General features: G+C 43.4%; 1 protein-coding gene and 1 pseudogene across 4 annotated transcripts in view; both read left to right on the forward strand.

Annotated features, from left to right (window-relative positions):
- The window catches only part of NRXN3 (neurexin 3), a 504,944-nt gene that overhangs the window by 62,786 nt on the left and 425,564 nt on the right, over positions 1-16,594 (forward strand). The window lies entirely within an intron of this gene.
- LOC130296056 (U2 spliceosomal RNA) lies at positions 15,742-15,901 on the forward strand (annotated as a pseudogene).

Raw genomic sequence — 16,594 nt, forward strand, 5'->3', positions numbered from 1 at the left:
ATCACTATTCACTGGGTCACTATAATAGTACAGCCGGGAGTCCTGATCAGTGTATGATCACAATTCACTGTCACTATAATAGTACAGTCTGGAGTCCTGATCAGTGTATGATCACAATTCACTGTCACTATAATAGTACAGCCGGGAGTCCTGATCAGTGTATGATCACTATTCACTGTGTCACTATAATAGTACAGCTGGGAGTCCTGATCAGTGTATGATCACAATTCACTGGGTCACTATAATAGTACAGCCGGGAGTCCTGATCAGTGTATGATCACAATTCACTGTCACTATAATAGTACAGCCGGGAGTCCTGATCAGTGTATGATCACAATTCACTGTGTCACTATAATAGTACAGCCGGGAGTCCTGATCAGTGTATGATCACAATTCACTGTGTCACTATAATAGTACAGCCGGGAGTCCTGATCAGTGTATGATCACAATTCACTGTCACTATAATAGTGCAGCCGGGAGTCCTGATCAGTGTATGATCACAATTCACTGTCACTATAATAGTGCAGCCGGGAGTCCTGATCAGTGTATGATCACTATTCACTGTCACTATAATAGTACAGCCGGGAGTCCTGATCAGTGTATGATCACAATTCACTGTCACTATAATAGTACAGCCGGGAGTCCTGATCAGTGTATGATCACAATTCATTGTGTCACTATAATAGTACAGCCGGGAGTCCTGATCAGTGTATGATCACAATTCATTGTGTCACTATAATAGTACAGCCGGGAGTCCTGATCAGTGTATGATCACAATTCACTGTGTCACTATAATAGTACAGCCGGGAGTCCTGATCAGTGTATGATCACTATTCACTGTCACTATAATAGTACAGCCGGGAGTCCTGATCAGTGTATGATCACTATTCACTGTCACTATAATAGTACAGCTGGCAGTCCTGATCAGTGTATGATCACAATTCATTGTGTCACTATAATAGTACAGCCGGGAGTCCTGATCAGTGTATGATCACTATTCACTGGGTCACTATAATAGTGCAGCCGGGAGTCCTGATCAATGTATGATCACAATTCACTGTGTCACTATAATAATACAGCCGGGAGTCCTGATCAGTGTATGATCACAATTCACTGTCACTATAATAGTACAGCCGGGAGTCCTGATCAGTGTATGATCACAATTCACTGTCACTATAATAGTACAGCCGGGAGTCCTGATCAGTGTATGATCACAATTCACTGTCACTATAATAGTACAGCTGGGAGTCCTGATCAGTGTATGATCACAATTCACTGTCACTATAATAGTACAGCCGGGAGTCCTGATCAGTGTATGATCACAATTCACTGGGTCACTATAATAGTACAGCCGGGAGTCCTGATCAGTGTATGATCACTATTCACTGGGTCACTATAATAGTACAGCCGGGAGTCCTGATCAGTGTATGATCACTATTCACTGGGTCACTATAATAGTACAGCCGGGAGTCCTGATCAGTGTATGATCACAATTCACTGGGTCACTATAATAGTACAGCCGGGAGTCCTGATCAGTGTATGATCACAATTCACTGGGTCACTATAATAGTACAGCCGGGAGTCCTGATCAGTGTATGATCACAATTCACTGTGTCACTATAATAGTACAGCCGGGAGTCCTGATCAGTGTATGATCACTATTCACTGTCACTATAATAGTGCAGCCGGGAGTCCTGATCAGTGTATGATCACAATTCACTGTCACTATAATAGTACAGCCGGGTGTCCTGATCAGTGTATGATCACAATTCACTGTCACTATAATAGTACAGCCGGGAGTCCTGATCAGTGTATGATCACAATTCACTGGATCACTATAATAGTGCAGCCGGGAGTCCTGATCAGTGTATGATCACAATTCACTGTCACTATAATAGTACAGCCGGGAGTCCTGATCAGTGTATGATCACAATTCACTGTCACTATAATAGTACAGCCGGGAGTCCTGATCAGTGTATGATCACTATTCACTGGGTCACTATAATAGTACAGCCGGGAGTCCTGATCAGTGTATGATCACTATTCACTGGGTCACTATAATAGTACAGCCGGGAGTCCTGATCAGTGTATGATCACTATTCACTGTCACTATAATAGTACAGCCGGGAGTCCTGATCAGTGTATGATCACAATTCACTGTCACTATAATAGTACAGCTGGGAGTCCTGATCAGTGTATGATCACTATTCACTGGGTCACTATAATAGTACAGCCGGGAGTCCTGATCAGTGTATGATCACTATTCACTGGGTCACTATAATAGTGCAGCCGGGAGTCCTGATCAGTGTATGATCACAATTCACTGTCACTATAATAGTACAGCTGGGAGTCCTGATCAGTGTATGATCACAATTCACTGTCACTATAATAGTACAGCCGGGAGTCCTGATCAGTGTATGATCACAATTCACTGTCACTATAATAGTGCAGCCGGGAGTCCTGATCAGTGTATGATCACAATTCACTGTCACTATAATAGTACAGCTGGGAGTCCTGATCAATGTATGATCACAATTCACTGGGTCACTATAATAGTACAGCCGGGAGTCCTGATCAGTGTATGATCACAATTCACTGTCACTATAATAGTACAGCCGGGAGTCCTGATCAGTGTATGATCACAATTCACTGGGTCACTATAATAGTACAGCCGGGAGTCCTGATCAGTGTATGATCACAATTCACTGTGTCACTATAATAGTACAGCCGGGAGTCCTGATCAGTGTATGATCACTATTCACTGTGTCACTATAATAGTACAGCCGGGAGTCCTGATCAGTGTATGATCACTATTCACTGTCACTATAATAGTACAGCCGGGAGTCCTGATCAGTGTATGATCACTATTCACTGTCACTATAATAGTACAGCCGGGAGTCCTGATCAGTGTATGATCACTATTCACTGTGTCACTATAATAGTACAGCCGGGAGTCCTGATCAGTGTATGATCACTATTCACTGGGTCACTATAATAGTACAGCCGGGAGTCCTGATCAGTGTATGATCACTATTCACTGTCACTATAATAGTACAGCCGGGAGTCCTGATCAGTGTATGATCACAATTCACTGGGTCACTATAATAGTACAGCCGGGAGTCCTGATCAGTGTATGATCACAATTCACTGTCACTATAATAGTACAGCCGGGAGTCCTGATCAGTGTATGATCACAATTCACTGTCACTATAATAGTGCAGCCGGGAGTCCTGATCAGTGTATGATCACTATTCACTGTGTCACTATAATAGTGCAGCCGGGAGTCCTGATCAGTGTATGATCACTATTCACTGTGTCACTATAATAGTACAGCCGGGAGTCCTGATCAGTGTATGATCACTATTCACTGTGTCACTATAATAGTACAGCCGGGAGTCCTGATCAGTGTATGATCACAATTCACTGTCACTATAATAGTGCAGCCGGGAGTCCTGATCAGTGTATGATCACAATTCACTTGGTCACTATAATAGTGCAGCCGGGAGTCCTGATCAGTGTATGATCACAATTCACTTGGTCACTATAATAGTACAGTCGGGAGTCCTGATCAGTGTATGATCACAATTCACTTGGTCACTATAATAGTGCAGCCGGGAGTCCTGATCAGTGTATGATCACAATTCACTTGGTCACTATAATAGTGCCGCCGAGGGCCCTGGCCCCACAACCCTTCATAATGAAACGACGATTATTTCACGTGTATTCATGAAAAGATTGGACATAAATACCGACTATTTAGCATTTCAAGTCGTTTGCTTTGTACGTTCCTATCCGTGTCATCTTTCTTATATTCCTTGTCTTGACTTTTATAACTAGTTTTCTATGTTGTTGTCCAATATAAGTTATTAATAGAATGAAAACTTTTCTTCTTTACGTTTGTTTGTAGATAATCTTGTTTCCAATATGAATAGCAGACGCAGGATTGTTTAGGGGTCCTGTGTACGGGGGGATGGATTTCTGTGATTGGGATTGAGGAGAGTATTTTATTAATCATGGTGGTCAGAACACTAATATAATAATGTGGTGTCGGGGGTGCAAATGCACGGTGAATGCAGGGCAGATGTTATGGCCCAAGGGGCAGGTGGTATTAACCCTTTCTGTCGTGACGCAGTTTAGCCTTAACCACCCCAAGGTAATTCCGCTGATCCTGGGTTAGGCAGGGGCAATGAAGAAACCAACACCAGGGTTAAGGCAGCTTTTCTGAGGCAAGACAGGTGATATAGTCTTTGCGGTGCAGCCAATATCCCAGGGAGGTGACCAGTGACACAGGGCGACTTGACTTACTGATGACCGACTTGTGGCTGTAGGACTTTAGGCTTGAGGCCTCCAATGCTCTGGACACAGACACTGGAACAACTTCACTGGACCTCATCAGAAGTAGCAATGTGCTAAGAGGGAGATTGCAGCCCCTCCCCTTGTTATATAGGGGGCTGTGCAAGGAGCCCATAGGTCACTTGGGGGGTTCACCTGGTCACTGGGGCTCTTTGAGTAACAATCCATGTGGTACAAACATTTAAAGCAATACTACACTAATAATGTACAACTTATATATACAATGGGGTTTGCTGCAGGAGAGCCCTGGGGACATGCAGGTACTCTGCCTGACAGGACAGAATGACAGTACAGGGCCGCATCCCATACTGGGACGTCACAATAATATAATGTTACTATGTGAGTGTGGGGAGGCAGTGAATTTATTTGCAGGTTTGGGGCTCATTGAAATAGAGGCACTGATATATATGAGGATATACTGTAAACATTTATTTAAAAGGGCAACTGCATAAAGGTGAATGATGCCTGGCACTTCAATGTAACTATACTGTCACTTTAATAAACACATGAGATTACGTGATCGCGATCCTATAGCTGTCCGCTGGTGGTGCTCGGCACAGAGTCACATTGCAGAAGTGCGGCATCCCACATCCACCTCCTACGTCAGCAGGTCATGTGGTTGAGTTAAACAGGAGCACCGCCATGGACTTAATGACCTGCTAAGTTCACTGGAATAAAGACGTCTGATCAGGAATGAGGAGTGCCTTTTCACGGCCTTTTGGCTAATATCAAATGTTGTACCTTTCGGCTAGGTAAAGACTACGGAATCTCCAGGCAGAAAATTTCCGCCTGGAGATTACGAGTGCGGCCAGCGCCGGCTGAATCAGTCGGCGCAAGGACCACGCGTACACTGCAGTCTCCAATAGACTGCATTGTGTTCCGCGCGGATTTCCGCCTGAAGAAAGAGCAACACCTTTCTTCAGGCGGAAATTTCTAAGCGGATTTTCTACGTGGATTTTCCGCTTCACAAATTCCGAAGTGTGAATTTGTGAACGGAAACTTATTCACTACACTAGACATTTTAGCAAGCGGAATTTCTGACGGAAATTTTACGACTGAATTTCTGTCGGAAATTCCGTAGTCTGAACCTAGCCTTCCTGCAGGATGGGGAACCACACAGTAGGACGGGTGTACCAGGGATGGCTGTGGAGGGCAGCAGTCATCCCCGATGAGACCTGTTCCCTGCTGGATCTGGCCTTAAGGTCCGGGTAGAGTGAAGGCCGAGGTGCACAAGTGCCCTGGGAGTGGTGACCCCAGGGTGCCGGAATTCACTTGGGATTCGCAACCCCACTTGAAGGATAGCACGTAGCACGCACTTTTTCTCTCACTCTTCTGGGCACTCACCCTTAGTATCCCTGCATTCCGGCTAGGATCAGGGAATTTTCATAGATCCGGTTGGATGTTCGGGCAGTATTACACTCTGTGCACATCCACTTATTTATTTTTTGTCACTGTGTCCACTTTTTGTGTTCGTTTTGTTCACTAGAATTTGGTAGGGTGTGGTAGCCCTTCTGGGTGTCCCTCCTGCCGTTCTAGGGGAGGTGTGTGTGGCCATGAGGTTCCGCACCTCCCTGCTATACCCCGTAGCAACCCTGTTTTGGCAGGATGCCAAACCGATTTTACTGGTTCCTTGAAGACAACCTGGTAAACGCCTAGTTGTCCGCCGGGAACACTTTTGGTCCCTGAGTAGCTTCGGCGAAAGGGGACATTGTACCTGGAACCTTGCAGGTGCATTTTGGCCCAGAGGCGAAGGGTTTGGTTTGTTGGGGGCCTCTCTCCTTTCAGAGAAGAGCTTGCGATAGACCGCATCCTCATGCCCGTTTTTTTGGTGTGAACACTTGCACTTTTTACTTGCACTTGGGTGATTTGAGAGCACGTACCTCGGCTTTCAATAGAGAGGGGTGCCGCACTTCATTTCCTTACCTCTGCATTGTGACTTTTTTTTTTAAAAGGGCTCGTTCACACTGACTGCATATGCCGCTAAAGGGAGCTCCATCCATCAGTTTGTTGTATATCCTATTTTTATCTCCGTTCACCTCTTTTATTATACAAGACACCCAGTGGACCCCAATAAAGACACCGAGGAGTCCATTGGGAACTGCCGCTGTCAGTTGTGTCAACCTAGCCAAATAATTGCTATTGTTTGCTTTTTTTATTATTAATTTTATTTATTTATATATTTTATTTTTAAATTTTTTGATTGCTATGTTTGATTTTTATTTATTTTTGTTGCTAAGGCAGTGTTCACATCCCAATTGGTGTCTCTGATGCGCAGATATGATTTTTAAAGCTCAAATCGCCTGCAGTGGTATCTGTGCACGCATTCACTCCTATGGCTGAGACGACAGACCACAATATTCAGTCCAGAGCCGAATGTGCTGGGGAAATGACCTGAATATAGTCACTATCTGACCGCCATCAGGTCCTTAAGGCCATAGGAGTGAATGTGTCCATGCACAGATAAGATTGCAACCAGTTTGAGCTTCCAAACGTGGAGATGGGACAAAACTGTGTAAACTCTGACTTTGTGCTGATATTCTGTTGGATCTCCGTATAGTGCTGAAAACTGCAGTATGACTGTACCATGTGAATAAACACCAACTGTGTAGCTGACAACCTCCTCTAGTTGTTGTGTGCCCGGCCTATAGCCATTGGGCAACACACCTACCTGTCTCTAGTTTCCTGTGGTCAGTGGACAATTTTGTTTATGCACAAGGTGTCTCTCTTTATAAAGACCCCTGTCTGTCACTGTCACGCCACTGTCATAGGAATATGTCACGCTAACCGCATTGTCTCGCTGCTGACACTTCTCCTTCCGGACTTTATTAGATCTGACACAGAGACTAATTGCTGAAATGAGAGCGCGGTGTGTCATGGCGGCTCCGTCCAGGGACCCATCTGCCTCATCCAAGCTTTATAGGTAGATGGGGGAGATAGGGGAGGCCAGAGTAATACAAGCCGGTCTGTTACTGTCCAGGAGAGTCAGGCTTTAGGGTTCATTGACATAACACGGTTTTCAGTCTGGCCACAAAACTGGATACGGGGCAAAAATGATCCAACCCGTGTCCCTATCTGACTCCGGTCGGCTTTTTGGCTGGGATTCAAGAGGGTCTGTGGTGTGAATGCAGCCTCCTAGATCCTCATGGGTTTTGTCAGTGACTCGGATACAGCTGGATAGCATTAGGCGTTATGGCTTTTATTTATATTTATTTATTTAGAATTCTGACAAATCCTCAGTAGCTTTGATCAAGTAGCAGTAATGTGAATAGACCTGTATATAGAGGCCCAGTATGTTCAGGATATAGTAATGTGAATAGACCTGTATATAGAGGCCCAGTATGTTCAGGATATAGTAATGTGAATAGACCTGTATATAGAGGCCCAGTATGTTCAGGATATAGTAATGTGAATAGACCTGTATATAGAGGCCCAGTATGTTCAGGATATAGTAATGTGAATAGACCTGTATATAGAGGCCCAGTATGTACAGGATATAGTAATGTGAATAGACCTGTATATAGAGGCCCAGTATGTTCGGGATATAGTAATGTGAATAGACCTGTATATAGAGGCCCAGTATGTTCGGGATATAGTAATGTGAATAGACCTGTATATAGAGGCCCAGTATGTTCAGGATATAGTAATGTGAATAGACCTGTATATAGAGGCCCAGTATGTTCAGGATATAGTAATGTGAATAGACCTGTATATAGAGGCCCAGTATGTTCAGGATATAGTAATGTGTACAGACCTGTATATAGAGGCCCAGTATGTTCAGGATATAGTAATGTGAATAGACCTGTATATAGAGGCCCAGTATGTTCAGGATATAGTAATGTGAATAGACCTGTATATAGAGGCCCAGTATGTTCAGGATATAGTAATGTGAATAGACCTGTATATAGAGGCCCAGTATGTTCAGGATATAGTAATGTGAATAGACCTGTATATAGAGGCCCAGTATGTTCAGGATATAGTAATGTGAATAGACCTGTATATAGAGGCCCAGTATGTTCAGGATATAGTAATGTGAATAGACCTGTATATAGAGGCCCAGTATGTTCAGGGTATAGTAATGTGTACAGACCTGTATATAGAGACCCAGTATGTTCAGGATATAGTAATGTGAATAGACCTGTATATAGAGGCCCAGTATGTTCAGGATATAGTAATGTGAATAGACCTGTATATAGAGGCCCAGTATGTTCAGGATATAGTAATGTGAATAGACCTGTATATAGAGGCCCAGTATGTTCAGGATATAGTAATGTGAACAGACCTGTATATAGAGGCCCAGTATGTTCAGGATATAGTAATGTGAATAGACCTGTATATAGAGGCCCAGTATGTTCAGGATATAGTAATGTGAATAGACCTGTATATAGAGGCCCAGTATGTTCAGGATATAGTAATGTGAATAGACCTGTATATAGAGGCCCAGTATGTTCAGGATATAGTAATGTGAATAGACCTGTATATAGAGGCCCAGTATGTTCAGGATATAGTAATGTGAATAGACCTGTATATAGAGGCCCAGTATGTTCAGGATATAGTAATGTGAATAGACCTGTATATAGAGGCCCAGTATGTTCAGGATATAGTAATGTGAACAGACCTGTATATAGAGGCCCAGTATGTTCAGGATATAGTAATGTGAATAGACCTGTATATAGAGGCCCAGTATGTTCAGGATATAGTAATGTGAATAGACCTGTATATAGAGGCCCAGTATGTTCAGGATATAGTAATGGGAATAGACCTGTATATAGAGGCCCAGTATGTTCAGGATATAGTAATGGGAATAGACCTGTATATAGAGGCCCAGTATGTTCAGGATATAGTAATGTGAATAGACCTGTATATAGAGGCCCAGTATGTTCAGGATATAGTAATGTGAACAGACCTGTATATAGAGGCCCAGTATGTTCAGGATATAGTAATGTGAATAGACCTGTATATAGAGGCCCAGTATGTTCAGGATATAGTAATGTGAATAGACCTGTATATAGAGGCCCAGTATGTTCAGGATATAGTAATGTGAACAGACCTGTATATAGAGGCCCAGTATGTTCAGGATATAGTAATGTGAATAGACCTGTATATAGAGGCCCAGTATGTTCAGGATATAGTAATGTGAACAGACCTGTATATAGAGACCCAGTATGTTCAGGATATAGTAATGTGAATAGACCTGTATATAGAGACCCAGTATGTTCAGGATATAGTAATGTGAATAGACCTGTATATAGAGGCCCAGTATGTTCAGGCTATAGTAATGTGAATAGACCTGTATATAGAGGCCCAGTATGTTCAGGATATAGTAATGTGAATAGACCTGTATATAGAGGCCCAGTATGTTCAGGATATAGTAATGTGAATAGACCTGTATATAGAGGCCCAGTATGTTCAGGATATAGTAATGTGTACAGACCTGTATATAGAGGCCCAGTATGTTCAGGATATAGTAATGTGTACAGACCTGTATATAGAGGCCCAGTATGTTCAGGATATAGTAATGTGAATAGACCTGTATATAGAGGCCCAGTATGTTCAGGATATAGTAATGTGAACAGACCTGTATATAGAGGCCCAGTATGTTCAGGATATAGTAATGTGAATAGACCTGTATATAGAGGCCCAGTATGTTCAGGATATAGTAATGTGAATAGACCTGTATATAGAGGCCCAGTATGTTCAGGATATAGTAATGTGAACAGACCTGTATATAGAGGCCCAGTATGTTCAGGCTATAGTAATGTGAATAGACCTGTATATAGAGGCCCAGTATGTTCAGGATATAGTAATGTGAATAGGCCTGTATATAGAGGCCCAGTATGTTCAGGATATAGTAATGGGAATAGACCTGTATATAGAGGCCCAGTATGTTCAGGATATAGTAATGTGAATAGACCTGTATATAGAGACCCAGTATGTTCAGGATATAGTAATGTGAATAGACCTGTATATAGAGGCCCAGTATGTTCAGGATATAGTAATGTGAATAGACCTGTATATAGAGGCCCAGTATGTTCAGGATATAGTAATGTGAATAGACCTGTATATAGAGGCCCAGTATGTTCAGGATATAGTAATGTGAACAGACCTGTATATAGAGGCCCAGTATGTACAGGATATAGTAATGTGTACAGACCTGTATATAGAGGCCCAGTATGTTCAGGATATAGTAATGTGAATAGACCTGTATATAGAGACCCAGTATGTTCAGGATATAGTAATGTGAACAGACCTGTATATAGAGACCCAGTATGTTCAGGATATAGTAATGTGAATAGACCTGTATATAGAGGCCCAGTATGTTCAGGATATAGTAATGTGTACAGGCCTGTATATAGAGACCCAGTATGTTCAGGATATAGTAATGTGTACAGACCTGTATATAGAGGCCCAGTATGTTCAGGCTATAGTAATGTGAATAGACCTGTATATAGAGGCCCAGTATGTTCAGGATATAGTAATGTGAATAGACCTGTATATAGAGGCCCAGTATGTTCAGGATATAGTAATGTGAATAGACCTGTATATAGAGGCCCAGTATGTTCAGGATATAGTAATGTGTACAGACCTGTATATAGAGGCCCAGTATGTTCAGGATATAGTAATGTGAATAGGCCTGTATATAGAGACCCAGTATGTTCAGGATATAGTAATGTGTACAGGCCTGTATATAGAGACCCAGTATGTTCAGGATATAGTAATGTGTACAGACCTGTATATAGAGGCCCAGTATGTTCAGGATATAGTAATGTGTACAGACCTGTATATAGAGGCCCAGTATGTTCAGGGTGGAGTCTGTAACACTTGTGACCTCCAGTTTGAGTTATTGGTAATGTGATCATCGCCTCTGATCATGACGCGGTCTGTTTGGCGCGGCACAGTTTGTCTTTTAACCTTGTCGGCCGCAGTGTTGTGGGGCACGCGATAAACCGGCTGCATTATCATAAAAGGCAACGATTAGACTGCGGTGCGATAACCGTTCCAGGAGCCGCTCGGGTAGGGGCCAGATCCAGGCTCTGTAGCCACTAATCCCACTGAATGGAGATTGTCTCCCCCTCCCCCGCCATGTGATTTAATCTGATAAATAAGACATTTGAGTAATAATTAGTATTAGACTGTTCTGCGCCTGATATCAGAGACTGACACTACGGAGTTAACGCTTTACATGTGTCACTTCAACGTTTTAACCCCTTTGGGGAAGAAATGTAATGGTCGTCACTAGGATGAATATTTACAATTGTTACGATTAAAAAGGTGATGTCAGACAAAATGGCGGCTATACCATGTGACACGTTAGTTTCCTGACAGCTCTGCCCTGTTATATTGCTGTTGGGAAATGAGAAGGAATTATTCCTCCATTGTTCTGTTTTTATTACTGTAGATCCTTCTGATTTACGCTAAGTGTGAGTTCATTTTATTTATTTGGGAATGACTTTATGTTGTGAGCCTGTCCTTACTGCGGGGAAACATGTCAGACAGAACAGCAGATTTGTTCATGTTCCCTTCATTCCGGGGGGATTTCTGTAAGTCTGATGTAGACTTAATAAGGTACCCTAATTTTTTCTTTCCCCCGGAGTACCACTTTAATGTGCAGATCTGTGAGCAGACTCCATCAGCGGTCTCTCTTCCTTTAAGAATTTAGATTGTAAGCTCAGATGCCCAGCCCTTCAGATATGGTGAGCCGCACATAGCGATGCAGGTGGATGATTGGCCTCCAGCAGAGAAGGAGTTAAGGGCTCCCCGGTGGGTTCGGCAGGTGCATTGACATGAAAGCTAATACAGTGTAAAAACAATCAGCTGAAGCCCCCGATCCCAGATGGCTGCTTGGCCTGTGACCTCCTTTTAATAAGCTACTCAGGGTAATTATTGCTCCTTTCAGGCCGGTAATTTACTCTCCGCTTTTTTCTTTTAAAGACGCCGCTCGCTGCCATTTTTCTTCCCTGTCCCCCTAATATCGTGCGCCAGACTCGGCTGTCACAGAAGGTCATTTAATTTGACACCAATAATGATGCTAAACAGCGGGATGTGTGAGGAGGGTGGAGGCTGCAGACTCTATTATAGAGAGCGGGACTATAGATAGTGATCAGAGGGTACACACGGGCCGGTGGAGGGTCTTCAGGCTTGTGTATGATCGCAACCAGGAATGTACAAATGTGGAGGAGACGTTCACACTACCGAAAAATAATCCACGCTCAATCCACTCATCAGACACAGAATACGGTCCTATTGGTTTCAATACAGAAAACAAGAAATGTATTTATTTTAAGCATCGCTGCGCAATAAATAAATAAAAAAATCTTCCAAAATTGATTTGGATATAATAGGGGCAGATTCCATTTAAAATCAGCTTTGAATATAGCTGTGTGAATGAGGCCTAAATGCCTACTAGGCCATCATTCATAGTCCTATAAGAAGTCCTATGCCATTTTATAGCTTTATTCCTGTAAAATCAGACATTAAACATAACAGGTCATGTGATTTATACTAGGGATGCACCAAAAGGGAAATTATGGCCCGAAACGTAACATTTAAGCTGGAACTCCACTGAGGTTTTTTTTTTTTATTTCAAAAACGCCGTCAAAAACGCCAATTTTTCCGCACGGCGTTTTTTCAGTGAAAAAACGCTGCATCCAGATGTTAGCTGCAAGTCAATGGTAAACTGCAAAATGCCAGATTCACTTGGCGTTTTTCAGTTTGGCGTTTTTTTTTATCCTTTTGGCATTTTTCAGCAATTTCGGGCTCAGAGGCTGGATTTTCAAAACGCCCTGCAAAAACCTAGTTTGGCGTTTTTTGTCCTGAAATCATAGAAGTCTGTGGGAGATCAAGAAAAACGCCATGTTGGGTTTAAATTTTGCGTTTTTGCAGTCGTTTTTTTATCTTTTTTTGGACTTTAGCGATCCCAAAAAATTATGGAGATGCCTTTTTTATTAAAATTTCGTAGGGTACCATAAATTTTTTTTATAAAAAAGATACAGTAGTGATGGAAAAAATTGTACCTACCGAAATGTATCTTTTTTTTTTACGAAATGTTTATTAGTTTTTAAACAGGGATCAATTTATGTGAGTGGGTGAAGCGCTAAAAATGTAGCCGACAATAATAAAAATGTATTGTGTGCGTGTTTTTCACTTTTTTTTTTTTACACACTTTTCCATGATGGGAGTAGTAGTTACCTGTACTTATTGACAGATCGCCCTTTGCGATCCTCCTGTATAATGTATAGATGTGATGACCGCTCTTCTCTGGTCCCTGCACTGACGTATATACACATATTCATATTTCCCGCAGAGAGCTGTGATTGGTCAGATGGTTCCAGCCAATCACAGCTCTCTGTGAGAAATAGTAATATGTGTATATATACGGCCGTGCAGGGGACCATAGGAGTGCGCCGGCCGCTGCAACCATACATTATACAGGAGCATCACAGCGGGTGTCAGGAGTGATACCCGCAGTGATCTTTCCTTTACTACAAGTACTACTACTCCCAACATGTGGTACACTCTGCTCCATGCTGGGAGCTGTAGTACCTGCATAAATAGACAGATCGCAGCGGGTTTCAGAAGTTACACTCGCTGCGATCTGTCTATTAATGCAGGTACTACAGCTCCCAGCATGGAGCAGAGTGTGCTCCATGTTGGGAGTAGTAGTGCCTGCTAAAGGACACATCACAGCTGGTGTCACTACTGACACCCGATGTGATCGTCCTGTCTATAGCAGAGATGGAGCGACTGTATCGCTCGCATCCCTGCTCTGCACTGTACTCCGGGCCGGCCGCTCATCCATTGATGTTTCCCTCAGAGTTGGGATTGGCTGCCACCATCCGGCCAATCACATCTCTGGGTGGGAAATATGAATGGCCAGTGATGGGAATAGAGCAGAGATGTGAGCGCTGTATAGAGCCACGAGCCGCATCACTGCTATATTATGCCACAAAAATCGCAGGGCAAAAATCTCAGTGGAGTCCTAGCCTTAGGCTGTGCTTGGCCGAAAACTGAAAACACATTTCGCCACCCCCTTTATTTTAATATAGTTTTTATAGTTACATTTTATTACGTTTTTTATGGGATGTGATGTGACCAAAACCAGCAATTTTTGCGTTTGGAATTTTTTTGTGTTCACGTTGTTCACAGTGCCGGATCTGAAACATAATAATTTAATAGTTAGGACAATTATGCACGCGGCGATGCCAAATATGTTTATTTATATTTTTTATATGGAATATGGGAAAAGGAGGGTGATTTAATCTTTTTAATTTGGAAGGGGTTAATGGGCGTTTTTTTTTTTTACACTTTATTAGTCCCCTTAGGGTACTTTTAGGAGGAATCGTTAGATTCCTCATACAGATCAGTTCCATAGAACTTTGTGATTGATCTGTGTGATCTGGGTCTAATGTCCCATTAGACACTGCTGTCAGCTATGACAGCAGGGATCTAAAGGGTTAATAGCCGGCCGCAGCGATCACCGCATGTCTGCTATTGGCGGCGGCCCCCAGCTACAAGAATTAGCAGGGGGTTGCCGGGTATGGTTAAACCAGTTAAATGATGGACATCTGATAGCAGCAGGCATTTCCCTCCGAGCCCGCATCATGTCCGCTCACCCGACCCATGACGTACATTTATCTGGAAGGGGTGTAGCCGCACCCCCTGAAATTATTGGAGGAACATTCCCTCAGCCGAAAATGCCAAAAGGGGAATTTTTAGCTGATAATTTTTGGCGGGCGAAATTTCGGTGCATACCTAATTTATACCCTGCACTCACGATGGGTATGATGAAGGGGTATAAATCACCTGAAATGCGTCACATAACCTGTCACCATGTTTAATGTCTGATTATTGGAATATCGTTATAAGCTGCCCGTTCCTGTGCTGGACTTGTATCTTTGGTCTGTATTGTTTGTGGTATTGTGGAGGGTGTTGTCTTAGAGCTGTTCACATTTGTATAATGTCGTGTGTGTGTGTATAGTCCAAGCCTGAGATGTGTGAACAAGTGCTTGCTAGAATACATGGTAAGGGCTTATTCACACTACAGAATTCAGCAAGGAGAAGAGTACCTGTGGCTCGACATGACAGGAGGCTGCGGGGAGAGTGCTGGTATACCTCTGCTGTGGAGGTCAGGAGCACGACAGTGGCGGTACATGGGAGCTCATTGCTCCGGTTCCGTCCTGAATATGTTCAATCTTTCGCTTGAATTCAATGCCTTTTTTGGAAGTTCTGCAACGGAAATTCCAACGTGTGAACTGAGCGGCAGAAACCCATCGAAATCTATGGAGGACGGCTGCAAGTGGAATCTCCATAGTCTGAATGGGGCCTAAGGGAAGGTTCACGGGTCCTTAGATTTGTGCAGTCCATGTCTGTCTGTCTGGATGCCACAGGATAATCCTTTCTCGGCCTTTTGGCTAAGATCAATTGTAGTATCTGTTCTGATCAGTTTCATGCTGGTGGGGATGGGTGCTGCATGGTAGGGAGCAGGTGTACCAGGGCGTTCCAGGGCTGGTTCTGAGGAATCAGCTCGACGGCTGCCCCGATGGGACCTGTTTCCTCCAGGTCTCGCTATGAGGCTGAGAGGGTATAGAGCCGAAGTACTTTAGTGCCTCGGGGAGTGGTGACCCCGAGGTGCCGAAACTCACTGGGAGGATAGACTCACTGAGTTGAAGCACGGGCACCATGATCTCTGCACCATTGTGGCATTCACCTTTTGATTCCCGGCCTTCTGGCTAGGATCAGAGAAATATCTGAGAGAGTATATCTGCGCACATTCACTTATTTATTTATTTTTGTCTCACTGTGTCACTTTTTGTGTGGTGTGTGTCCACAGGATTTGTCAGTATGCGGTAGCCCTTCTGGGTGTCCCTCCTGGCGGTCTAGGGGAGGTGTGTGTGGCCATTAGGTTCCGCACCTCCCTGCAAACACCCCGGGTACTCCTGCTTTGGCAGGGTACCTACCGTTATCAGCTCTGAGGACAGATACCTTGGCTAACGCCTAGGGGGATGCTGGTAGCATTTGTGGTCCCTTAGTAGCTTCAGCGAAAAGAGACATCGAACCTGGAACCTCGCAGGTACCATTTGGTCCGGAGGTGAAGGGTAAGGTTTGTTGGGGGGCCTCTCTCCTATCGGAGAAGGGCTTGCGATAGACCGCATAATTTGTTCACTTTTTTTTAGTGTAAGACGTTTGCACTTTTTCTTGCACTTTGGGTGATTCGAGAGCACGTTCCTCAGCACTTCAAAAAAAA

The sequence above is a fragment of the Hyla sarda genome, chromosome 11 (genome assembly GCF_029499605.1).
Source record: "Hyla sarda isolate aHylSar1 chromosome 11, aHylSar1.hap1, whole genome shotgun sequence".
NCBI lineage: Eukaryota > Metazoa > Chordata > Amphibia > Anura > Hylidae > Hyla > Hyla sarda.